This window comes from Papio anubis, chromosome 8, assembly GCF_008728515.1.
Source record: "Papio anubis isolate 15944 chromosome 8, Panubis1.0, whole genome shotgun sequence".
Classification (NCBI taxonomy): domain Eukaryota; kingdom Metazoa; phylum Chordata; class Mammalia; order Primates; family Cercopithecidae; genus Papio; species Papio anubis.
The window spans coordinates 122,298,765-122,312,167 of NC_044983.1; positions in this window are offsets into that span (position 1 = coordinate 122,298,765).

Sequence of the window (13,403 nt, forward strand, 5' to 3'; positions counted from 1 at the left end):
CTTCCTTTTTAAGGCTGTGTAATATTCTATTGTACATATATACCACATTTTGTTTATCCATTCATCTACTGATAAACACTTGCATTGCTTGTACCTTCGGACATGTTGTGAATAATGCTGCAATTAACGTGGTTGTGTGTATATCTCTTTAAGACTCTGCCTTTAATTCCTTTGGGTATATAACCCAGAAGTGGAATTGCTGGAACACATGGTAATTCAGTGATTAATTTTTTGAGGAACTGCTATATTGTTTTCTAATCAATCTTTTGTTAAATTTGCCGTAGGTAAAATTTTAAAATCTAGATTAAAAGACTGGCTTTGAGAAATGTTACAAAAATAACAAAAGTGCTGGTCTTTCACCCCGTTTCATGTCTCATGACTTAGTCACTGACTTCCCAGGTTGCCCTAAGGACCATTTTATTGTTACACTAAGGTGCAAGCATTCTGTCTTTTTTTCTTGTGTTTTGTTCCCCAAATGAGTCAACTGAGGAAGCCAAGAAGGCTGAGGGAACAACGCCAAGCTTTTTGTAATTCTTCCTTCCCTTTTCTCCTAAAATCATCAACTCAATATTATCCAACCCAAGCCCGAGAGCTATGTATCAAGGCTATTTCCTTGTAACCCATCTGTGACCCTGTAAACCTCTGAAGGGGCATTAACAGACCCTGACAGACCAAGGCTAAAGAGCTGGAATCATACAATGTTAAATTATGACCTGGATTGGAGTATTGAACCATGTGAATGTCTGCACTTTTTGGAGTCATAAGGAGAGCCCTGGAAATGGGGATTAGGCACTGCATCAGGCTCTATTATATGTTCTACTCCTAATTTGTTTAATATGATCTTGGCCAAGATACTTAACCTTCTCTAAGAGTGGATAAATTATTCTCTTAATACTATTTTTAAATAAATAGTAGTGATATGGTTTGTCTCTTTATCCCGACCCAAATTTCATCTCGAATTATAATTCCCGTGTGTCAAGGGAGGGACCTGGTGGGAGGTACTTGGATCATGGAGCAGTTTCCCCCATGCTGTTCTCATGATAGTGAGTTCTCACAAGAGCTGATGATTTTAAAGTGTGGCACTTCCCCCCTTGATCTATCTCTCTCTCTCCTGCCACCATGTGAAGCAGATCTTTGCTTCTCTTTCACATTCCACCATGATTGTTAAGTTTTCTGAGGCTTCCCCAGATATGCAGAACTGGGAGTCAATTAAACATTTTTTTCTGTGTAAATTATCTAGTCTCAGGTAGTATCTTTATAGCAGTGTGAAAACAGACTAATGCAGAAAATTGGTACTGGGAGAGCAGGGCACTTCTATAAAGACACCTAAAAATGTGGAAGCAACTTTGGAACTGGGTAATGGGCAGAGGTTCAAGCAGTTTGGAGGGCTCAGAAGAAGACAGGAAAATGTGGGAAAATTTGGAACTTCCTAGAGACTGGTTGAATGGTTTTGATCAAAATGCTGATAGTGATATGGACAATGAAGTACAGGCTGATGTGATCTCAGATGGAGATGAGGTTCTTATTGGGGAACTAAATGAAAGGTCACTCTTGCTGTACCTTAGCAGAGAGACTGGCAGTATTTTTGCCCTGCCACAGAGACCTGTGGAACTTTAAACTTGAGAGAGATGATTTAGAGTATCTGGCAGAAGACATTTCTAAGCAGCAAAGCATTCAAAAGGTGACCTGGCTTTTTCTGAAGCATATAGTTATGAGTTCACAAACAGATGATCTGAAATTGGAACTTATGTTTAAAAGGGAAGCAGAACATAAAAGTTTGGAAAATTTGCAGCATGACTATGCAGTAGAAGAGAAAAACCCATTTTCTTGGGAGAAACTCAAGCCTGCTGCAGAAATTTGCATAAGTAATGAGGAGCTGAGTGTTAATAGTCAAGGCAATAGGGAAAATATCTCCTGGGCATTTCAGAGATCTTCACAGAAACCCTCCCATCACAGGCCTGAAGGCCTAAGAGGGAAAAATGGTTTTGTGGGCTGGGCCCAGGGCTCTCTGCTTGATGCAACCTTGGAACATGGCACACTGAGTCCCAACAGCTCCAGATCCAGCCATAGCTAAAAGGGGCCAAAGTACAGCTCAGACCATGGCTTCAGAGGGTACGAGCCCCAAACCTTGGTAGCTTTCATGTGGTATGGGCCAGTGGGTTTGCAGAACACAAAAGTTGAACTTTGGGAGCCTCCACCTAGATTTCAGAAGATGCATGGAAACATCTGGATGTCTAAGCAGAAGTTTATTGCAGGGATGGAGCCTTCATGGAGAACCTCTACTAGGGCAATGCAGAGGGGAAATGTGGGATTTAAACCCTCTCACAGAGTCCCCACTGGGGCACTGCCTAGTGGAGCTGTGAGAAGAGGGCCACCATCCTTCTGACACCAGAATGGTAGATTCACTGACAGCTTGCACTGTGTACTTGGAAAAGCCATGGGCACTCAATGCCAGCTAGCAAAAGCAGCTGTAGGTGCTGTATGCTGCAAAGCCATAGAGACAGAGCTGCCCAAGGCCTTGGGAGCCTACCCCTTGCATCAGCATACCCTGAATGTGAAACATGAAGTCAAAGGAGATTATATTGGAGCTTTAAATTTTAATGAGGTCCCTGCCATGTTTTGAACTTGCATGGGAACTTGGTCCCTTTGTTTTGTCCAATTTCTCCCATTTAGAACAGGAACATTTACCCAATGCCTGTACCCCCATTGTATCTTGGCAGTAACAAACCTGTTTTCGATTTTATAGGCTCATAGGTGGAAGGAACATGCCTTGTCTCAGATAAGACTTTGGACTTAAACTTTTGAGTTAATACTGGAATGAGTTAAGATGTTGGTAAGGCATGATTGGCTTTGAAATGAAAAGGGACAAAAGATTTGGGAGGGGCTAGTGGCAGAATGATATGATTAGGCTTTGTGTCCCTGTACAAATCTCATCTTGAATTGTAATCCCTACATGTCAAGGGAGGGTCCTAGTGGGAGGTGATTGGATCATGGGGTGGTTTCCCCCATGCTGTTCGCATGATAGTGTATAACTATAAGTTTCCTGAGGCCCTCCCAGCTATACAAAACTGTGAGTCAATTAAACATTTTATTTTTATAAATTACCCAGTCTCAGGTAGTATCTTTATAGCAGTGTGAAAACAAACTAACACAGTAGTTTCCTAGAAGCAAATAAAATATCACTCAGAATCTCAAAATATGATATATACAATAGTAAAAACTATTTGCTTTAAAAAAATATGGAGGCTGGGTACAGTGGCTTATGCCTCTGATCCCAGCACTCTGGGAGGCTGAAGCAGGTGGATTACTTGAGCCCAGTACTTTGAGACCAGCCTGGGCCACATGGCGAGACCCTGTTTCTACTAAAAATTAAAAAAAAAAAAATAGCTGGGTGTAATCCCATTACTGGGTATATACCCAAAGGATTATAAATCATTCTACTATAAAGACACATGCACATGTATGTTTATTACAGCACTGTTCACAATAGCAAAGACTTGGAACCAACCCACATGCCCATCAATGATAGACTGGATAAAGAAAATATGGCACATATATGCCATGGAATACTATGCAGCCATAAAGAAGGATGAGTTCATGTCCTTTGCAGGGACATGGATGAAGCTGGAAACCATCATTCTCAGCAAACTAACATAAGAATAGAAAACCAAACACCTCATGTCCTCAGTCATAAGTGTGAGTTGAACAATGAGAACACATGGACACAGGTAGGGGAACATCACACACCAGGGCCTGTCGGGAAGTCGGGGGTTAGGGGAGGGATAACATTAGGAGAAATACCTAATGTAGATTATGGATTGATGTGTGCAGCAAACCATCATGGCACGTGTATACCTATGTATCAAATCTGCACATTCTGAACATGTATCCCAGAACTTAAAATATGTATTAAAAAACAAAAACAATAGCTGGACGTGATGGTGCATGCCTGTAGTCCCAGCCACTTGGAAGCTGAGATGGGAGGATCACTTAAGCCTGGGAGGTTGAGGCTGCAATGAACCATGATTGTGCCACTGAATTACCACCTGTGTGAGAGAGAGATACTCTGTCTCAATTTTTAAAAAAAGAGGGAGACAGATTGAGGGTCAGAACCTCATGGACTCGTTGTCACTCACTTCATCTCTTCTTGGCCCAACCGCTCAAGACTTCTGTAGCTCCCTGTGGCACTCTAGTGCTTAGTAGAACGTAGTTGGGAAACCAGTAAAATAGATATCTAGCTATTGATATCCAGCTGTAACATGCATTTATTGAAGTCCTTAGAGACCCTAATATGGAAGTTTCTTTATGAACTGGCTTTCTAAATTCAGTTTATAAAAGAGTTGTTCATCAAAAGTCTAAAGATGCAACAAAACATCAATGATGATTCCTGCCATCTGTTGGTTGTGGTCAAAGCTGATGGGGTTTTACTCTGACTCACCGCTTTGTTTACAACTATTTAAGTTTGTCAGTGTTTTACAGATGAGAAAACTGAGGCTTAGAGAAGCTGTGTGATTTGGCCAATGCCAGCTTGTATGTGGAGGAGCCAGCATTTGATTCTAGGAACATTTGTCCTTACAGCCTATATTTTAAAAAATTCCACATGATCATCCCTTTTAGAAGCCAGAAGTTGATAAGCAGAGAAGCTTTTGTATACAGCAAATGTGAGAGGCAGGAAGTACATCCACTGGACTGCCCACCACCATTGTCCCAATACCACTATGAGAGGTGCCCGTCCCTGGCCAAAATCACCAACTTTGTTCCCTGCAAAGACCCAGGTCTCCTGGGCCAGCCCTGTGCAGAGCTCTTCAGCAAGTTTCAGAGATTAAAGTGATTCAGTTAAAGGTTCAGAGCTACAAAACAATTTATTTGGTCTAAGATTGGATCTTTGGGATTGAATTTTCCATCAATTTCCACATCTCTCTTATTCCTTCTTTTCGCCTCATAAGGGACTTGTCCTTTTTAATTACACAGGTGCTTCCTCTTCTTTCTTATTTTCTTACTCAGAGCTCCCTGCAGAGACTTTGCCACAGTTGATTGATAAGAAGATATTGATTCCAAGGTCAGAGTTCAGAAATATTCTTATAAATGGATCATCTTGTTAATAAAGGGTCACCCAAAAAAGAGGCTCGAGGATAGAGATGTTGCTGAAATCAGAGCTCTCAGCAGTTGTAGCAAGAGAGATAAAACGGTCCAATGACCCATGCTCAAGAAAGTAAATTAAAGGAAAGGAGAGATATAATCAAAATTATCATTTATCAAGCATCTATGATATATATGCAAGAGTCCTGGTTTTACAATACAAACCTTATGACCTTGGGCAAGCTTCTTAACATCTCCAAATCTCAGCTTCTTCAACTGTAAAGTGGTATCAGTAACATCTTCAAAGGGTGTTGTCAGGATTAAATGATGTATGTAAAGTGCTTTGCAGAGCTGCTGCCACATAATAAACAATATAGAAATGGTCGTTGTTAACTAGCATTACTGGAATTATTTGTGCTTTTGTTTAACCATCACCAGTATCCTAAGTGATAGGCATCAACTAGAATTCTAGGTTTGAAAATCATAAAGCAAAGATATTACACAATTCTTGCTTGTTGCTGGTGCAACAGTGTTTCTCTTTATGACTTACATACGAAAATCAGACCAAGTGATGGCTTTTGGAAAAGGGAGGGCTGCAGAAAAATAAAGCCAGCTGAGGGGCAGAAGTTATGCATTTTGCAACTGTCCTCAGTTTAGTGTTTGGCATTCAATCCTCATTAGTGACTGTGTATGGCTTCACAATAAATCAAGAGTGTGCTATACGAGAAAATGAAGATTTATACAAAGCGAGATTGAACAAATGGTGAATAATTGATTTAGCTGACCTGACAACACCCACTTATAAATAACACAGAATGTTTTACTTTGGCAGTAATTTGGTTTTGTGGGCATCCTGACTTCTAGCAATTCTCTATAGAGGCCCAGTGCTTTCTGACTTTCCCATACAGGAGAAAAAAAAACTTAGATCATGAGCTCTGTCCTCCCAGTATCACCCTGGCATGATCTATAGCAAGTATGGTTCACATTAGACCTTCCCTGAAGAATGTACAGATCCTTTATTTAGTCCTCTGATTTAAGAATACAGTTTGGCCTCTACTTAGCAAAACTTGAGATATATTTAGTTAGGTTTAAGAATTACAGTGTTTACCAGTCTTATAATACAGTCTTAGGAAAAAAGTAAAGTAAAATAAATAACATAAATATAAAATAAACCATATTGTGTCATTGTATAAAATGCCCTTGCTGGCCTCTGGGTATAATACATTTCACCTTAGAACACATTAGTATAGGAAGCATTTATTTCCAAGCTTATTATCCCAAGGGATGCTTTAGATGAATATACAAATCCTTGGGCATATCCACACCAAGGGCTGTATGAATTCACAGATGGCTTACTAAACAAGATACAGAAGCAAATGAGGACATTTTGGCAGACATCTTTGTAGCATTCCAGAATTACAGAATATTAGTATTGAAAGTGTCCTGAAATGATTATTCTGTTTAACCTCTTGATTATAGGCTCAGTTTCATTCAACAAACATATGTGAACTTCTGGAACGTGACAGGGATTAGACTGGGATCAGGTGATGGGTATGTTTAGGGAGGGTAAATGAAAAAAAAAAAAGGCAAAGTGTCTGGCATAAAAGAATTTCGATTCGCTACTAGATGAGAAATGTGGGTACCCATGGACTGAGGCAAGTGCCATGAGGTTAGCGTGAATAAAATAGTAAAGAAACAGTTGAAGGGGAGACAACTCATTCATATTTTTAGCTTGGCCAGCACAATATCATTCTTTTTTTTTTGTTCCAAGGCAGAATCCTGCTCTGTTACTCAGGCTGGAATGCAGCGGCACAATCACAGCTCTCTGCCGCCTTGACCTCCTGGGTTCAAACAACGCTCCTACCTCAACCTCTCAAGTACAGGTGGGGCCACAGGTACAAATCCCCATGCCCAGTTAATTTTTTTTTTACTAAAAAAATTTTGTATGGATGAGATATCACTATGTTCCCCAGGTTGGTCTCTAACTTCCAGGCTCAAGTGATCCACCTGCCTTGGCCTCCCAAAGTGCTGGGATTACAAGAGTGAGCCATCACATTCAGCCAATATCATTTTTACACAAGTTCACTTTACTTCACTCATTCATCAAACATCTGTTGACCATCTTCTATTAGCCAAAATACTGTGCCTGAGTACTTGGGGATGCTGAATGCAGTAGTCATGATCTAGCTTTATCATGGGTCCAAAGTCTAACAAAGAAGGTTGATATTTGAACAGGAAATTGTGGTGGTGTGAGTATTCTGAAATATTGTGTTACTTGCTCAGATAGACCTGTATGTAACTGGCCTGAAATACTGTAGGAAGACACAACCCAAACAGGCCAGAGAATTATTCTGTTTTCGGTCCCTCCTACTTAAGTTGGAGAGGTGAGGCATATGAATGAGAAGATAATTAGCTCATCTTTATTTAAAAGTATAGACTTCAGGCCAGGCGCAGTGGCTCATGCCTGCAATCCCAGCACTTTGGGAGGCCAAGGAGGGTGGATCACCTGAGGCCAAGAGTTTGAGGCCAGTATGGCCAACATGACAAAACTCTGTCTCTGCTAAACTACAAAAAATTACATGGGTGTGGTGATAGGTGCCTGTAATCTCAGCTACTTGGGAGGCTGAGGCAGGAGAATTGCTTGAAGCTGGGAGGTGGAGGCTGCAGTGAACTGAGATAGTGCCATTGCACTCCAGTCTGGGCAACAAGAGCAAAACTCCGTCTCAAAATAAATAAAAATTAAATATAGACTTCAAATAAATATGAATTGTGCTAAATTTTGCTTGGCAAAATATATAACTGGTAAACTGAAGAGATCATTGTAATTTCTTGCTACAATTTAGTGCAGTGGAATACTTTCTGGTCTGCAAATCAGGGGTTCTAAATTGAAGTTTCAGCTCTGTCATGGAAGTAGGTGTGTATCCATACTGGTAGGATCTTACTCAGTTATATTGGACCTTGGTTTTCTTGGATGTGAAATGAGGAAGTTACTCCTGCTAAACTCGAAGTCTGTTCTTCTTTTGACAAACTCATGACACAGGAAGGCTCTTTGGCCCTGTGGCACAATTAAGCTGTATATATATATATATTTTTTTTTTTGAGACGGAGTCTCGCTCTGTCGCCCAGGCTGGAGTGCAGTGGCCCGATCTCGGCTCACTACAAGCTCCGCCCCCCGGGTTCCCGCCATTCTCCGGCCTCAGCCTCCCGAGTAGCTGGGACTACAGGCGCCCGCCACCTCACCCGGCTAGTTTTTGTATTTTTTAGTAGAGACGGGGTTTCACCGTGTTAGCCAGGATGGTCTCGATCTCCTGACCTCGTGATCCGCCCGTCTCGGCCTCCCAAAGTGCTGGGATTACAGGCTTGAGCCACCGCGCCCGGCCAATATATTTCTAATATATGCTTCAGAAAGAGAGCCAGTTGTATTGCCTACAGGTGCCATGCCACTGATATTCTGTTAACATTGATAATGCATCAACTCCCAATTTTTTGTTTTCATACATTTGAACAACCAGCATTTGAAAGGCAAATGTTCCAACAAATCATATCCTAAAGTTATTTTTAATTACCAATAAGAAAATGATTGCAGCAATCTGCATGGGCTTTGGCAATGGGTTTGTCATTTGGGGTTGTGTGACATTATGGATCTTTATAACCCTGGATCTCAGTTTTTTCATCTTAAAAACAGGACTGATTATAGTGTCTGCCTCATTGGGCTATTTAACACAAATAAAACATGTAGTGTAACCATCATGGTGTCTGGCATATGGTAAATTCTTAATGATTATAGTTCCTGTTGATGTGGGCTTTCCAGCTGACAGTGTTGTTTGTACCCTCTCTTGAGTTCCTTTTTTATTGGACTGATTTCTACTCATGTAGGTGGAGAATGGTAAGCCTGCGACTTGAACCCAGGCAGATATTGGAGACTGTACTCTATTTACTTCACTGTCTCTCTGATTACTTTTAAAAGTTGATGACTTTTAAACATTAAGACTCATTGACAATAAAATAAAATTTAAGAAAAAAAGTTTATTAAGAAAAGACCTGTTGATAATATGAATCTTTGAAACTCTTTTCCTGATGGACTTTATATACCTGTAAAGGACTTTATATACCTTTATAAAGGTATATATTTTATATACTTTATATTGTTAACTCTTATTCAACCCATTAATATTGGAAATATAACAATTCTTCTGCTTTGTCTTAGGACCAGAGTTATAGTCCAATTAAGTTTTAGTCATGATTGGACATTAGAATTTCAAAGTACATTTGAGAAATATCATTAAAAAGGATAACTTTTGGAAAGCTTTTCTATACCTGAAAGTATTGAGTCCTCATCATTTATGTATTGACTAATTTGTATATATCAGAGGTCTCTGATTTCTTGTTTGCATAAAAAACTAAGTAGCTTTTTGATTTAGAGGAATGGGTTATTTGAAGAGTATGATGGTGAAATATTAATAATAGATGCTAGTGTCTATTGAACGCATATTATATACCAGGTACTTTTATAGTTTATTTTATATATTATAGATTTTACTTTACATATTTTATTACTATTTTTATAATAATCTTGCAAACCAGATATCATTGTATCCATTTGACTGATTGCCCAGATTGAAATCAAGATTAGCCTATCTCCAAAGCTCAGCAACTTTCACTTCCACTCTGCCAGCCCAGAGTGGAAGGGAATGATATTTACAGGAGCAATGGAAAGGAGCAGCCTTGCTCTAACTGGCTGAAAAAGTGTGTGTGTATACTTGTATCTGTATATGATTATTTTTGTGAACTAGGATATTGTATACATTCAGAAGATAACACTACTAAAATAGGTCATGAGACATTTTCCAAAAAAAAATTATATAAAGAATAACTACCCCATTATAATTCATTATAATTCAGTTTTCTTATCTTAAAAATAGGACTGATTATAGTGTCTGCCTCATTGGGCTATTTAACATAAATAAAACATGTAGTGTAACCATCATGGTGTCTGGTATATGGTAAATTCTTAATGATTATAGTTCCTATTGATGTGGGCTTTCCAGCTGACAGTGTTATACCCTCTCTTGAGTTTGGGAAATCTTCGTTTTGATCTAACAGGTGTATTTAAATGAGCTAGATGCACATTGTGCTTTTACTTATGACACCCATGATGGCTTCTCTGATTTTTGCCTAGCAGGGTATGATCAGATGAAGGAGCAAACAAATATTGTGAAAGGAGGAGTAGCTGTTAAAAGTATAACAACCTACATTCATGTAGAACTTATTTATTTATTTTTATTTATTTATGTTATTTATTTATTTTTTATTTTTTTGAGATAGAGTCTCATTCTGTTACCCAGGCTAGAGTGCAGTGGCATGATCTCAGCTCACTGCAACCTCCACCTCCCAGATTCAAGTGATTCTCCTGCCTCAGCCTCCCATATAGCTGGGATTACAGGTACTTACCACCATGCCGGGCTCATTTTTGTATTTTTAGTAGAGACGGGGTTTTGCCATGTTGGCCAGTCTGGTCTCGAACTCCTGACCTCAAGTGATCTACCCGCCTCAGCCTCCAAAAGTGTTGGGATTACAGGCATGAGCCACTGCACCCAGTCCCATGTGGAACTTTAGTAATCTTACTATTTCAGCTTCACGAGGGCACTGTGAAGAAGTCATCTTTTCATTGTCCCCATTTAACAGATAAGCAAATGAATTTTAAGAGAAGTTCAGAGCTTGCCAGATTTCAAACAGCAAGACACAGATTTAGGACTTAAGCCTTAATCTTTTGGTGCCAAAAACAATGTTTCTTCTAGCCTGCACTGTGTTTTGGTGGAGTAGGTTGAGGAGAGGGGTCTCCAAGAGTTTTTGGCAGCAATAACCAGCACAGGCAATTATTTACATGGCAATAATTAGCACAGATTGGTATTCCTTTGATGTTGTCAATTTTTAGTCAAGTACTTAGGGTCACTTGAAAACAAAATTTAAACTACCAAATGTATCCTTTGCAGTTCATGATCTGATGTTTTCGCTACTGAATTTAAAAAATTATTTCATAAAATAAATGAAATTTATGCAAAATTCATTGAGCATATATTATTTGCAATGAAGTTCTCATTTTAGAAGGACAAAGGTAAATGTATGAATCATTATAATAGATTTGTCATGTTTTAGAATAGATATTTACTTTACTATGGATGTTGTGGGAGAATGGATGAATTCCTTCCTCTTGAGGTTGGTATTAAAGATAGCCTTTATGCAGATGAGGATATTTAAATTGGGTCTTAAGTTGGAAAAATATGTAGACATTCACCAGAAATGCATAGGGAAAACTGAATTCAGGTTGAGAAAAAAAGCATTTGAATAACATTAAACTGTGAAAAATCAAGAGATTTTTAAAGAACAGCAAGTGGTAAACAATGTGTCTGAAACATAGAAAATAAATAGGAAATGTGTAGATATAATTGAACAAGAAATTTGGAATTTGACTGTGAGAAGCCTAGTCTGTCTTGCTGAAGAGTGTAGAGAATATTCTATGAGCACTGGGAGGCCACTGAAAATTTTCAAAAAAGGAAGTGGGATGACCAGATGGGAGCAGGAGCAATATTTCATTGGCAGCAGTGTGCAGAATGCGTGAATAGGCCGAAAGCAAACAAGGGCTGATGCCGCAATCCTGTCAAGAGACGGGGAGACCTGGGGCAGTGACAGGGAAGATGGAGAATATGCCCCCAAAGAGACACTTAGCTTTGTGGCAATGTTTTCTAATAGCTTTTGTAGATAGGATTTGTAGCTTCCATCTCACACTACATGCCTTCCTCAGAAGAAGAGCTAAGATAGGAATATTTCCTTCATTCCTTTTCCTTCCTTTTCCTTTTCCTCCCTTTTCCTTCCTTTTCCTTCTCCTTCCTTCCTTCCTCCCTCCCTCCCTCCCTCCCTCCCTCCCTCCCTCCTTCCTTCCTTCCTTCCTTCCTTCCTTCCTTCCTTCCTTCCTTCCTTCCTTTTTCTTTCTAGACAAATTCTTGCTCTGTAGCCCAGGCTGGAACACAATGGTATGATCTCAGCTCACTGCAACCTCCACCTCCTGGGTTCAAGCAATTCTCCTGCCTCAGCCTCCTGAGTAGGTGGGATTACAGGCGTGCTCCCCAGCGCTTGGCTAATTTTTGTATTTTTAGTATAGACAGGGTTTCACCATGTTGATCAGGCTGGTCTCAGACGCCTGACCTCATGATCTGCCTGCCTTGGCCTCCTAAAGTGCTGGGATTACAGGCGTGAGTCACTGTGTCCAGCCTGATTTATTTTTTGGAAAATACAAAAGAAACCAGCCCTCACTATAACCAGTGAAGCAGTTTGCAGCTGTGAAAAGAATAGCTAATAATGTTCCCTCACACTATCCTTTTCCCCCAGGAAACCAATATTAACAGCTTGATGGGTATCTATGAATCTGTTTTCAATGTTCTTGCAAAACATACAGACATATGTTTTTGGTGTTTTTTATTAGAAATGTCAAATTCATATACAATTGTCTATGATTTGCTTAATTTCTTTATTAAATATCTCACTTTTCGAACACATCATGGACATCCCTTGAGGGTAACAGATAGAAATAAACCTCACTTTTTTACATATCTGAATAATATTCCTTGCATGGATATGCCACAATTTGTGCAGTCTTTTTCTTATGCATATATTAAGCTTGTGTCTTTTTTTGTCACCAGAAACTATTAAATGATATTTACATATTTTAAATTATGTTATCTAAATAATGGCTACAGAAGTTTTAAAATAATCATTTTGCTTTTTTTTTTTTTTTACACCTTGAAAGAAACTTACACATGTCAACCAACCTCCTAATTTACAAATGAGGAATCAGAAGTATTGAATGAGGCAGTGAAGCACTCAACATCACATAAGTAGTTTGGTAGTTCCTCTGGAGCCAGAATCCAGTTTCCTGGGAGCAAAGCAAACTAGCCCTGTTTTCACAGGGGAAGTATTGATAGGGAACAGAGATTTGGATTCCTAAATGGCTGGGGATCTGTAATCACAAGGAATCCACATTTCGAACTGTTCTTCCAGGCCTGATTTTAATCACAAGTCTACCCTTCTTCTAGCAAACAAAGCCTCCTTTGCCAAAGCCCGGACTAAACTCACTCCAGCCTTCTGGTCTGAGGAAGTGCCCTTTTATCAAGTGTGTGGGGTTTCCTGGTTCGGGGACAGAAGGCACCCCCTCTTGCCTTCCTTGTATAGATCCCTTTGACCTTTTAAACATCCTTGGAGGCCTTGTTTCACTTACTGTCTTATATATACAGCCTCCAGGCTTCTAGGAATAGGTAGAACAACAACAA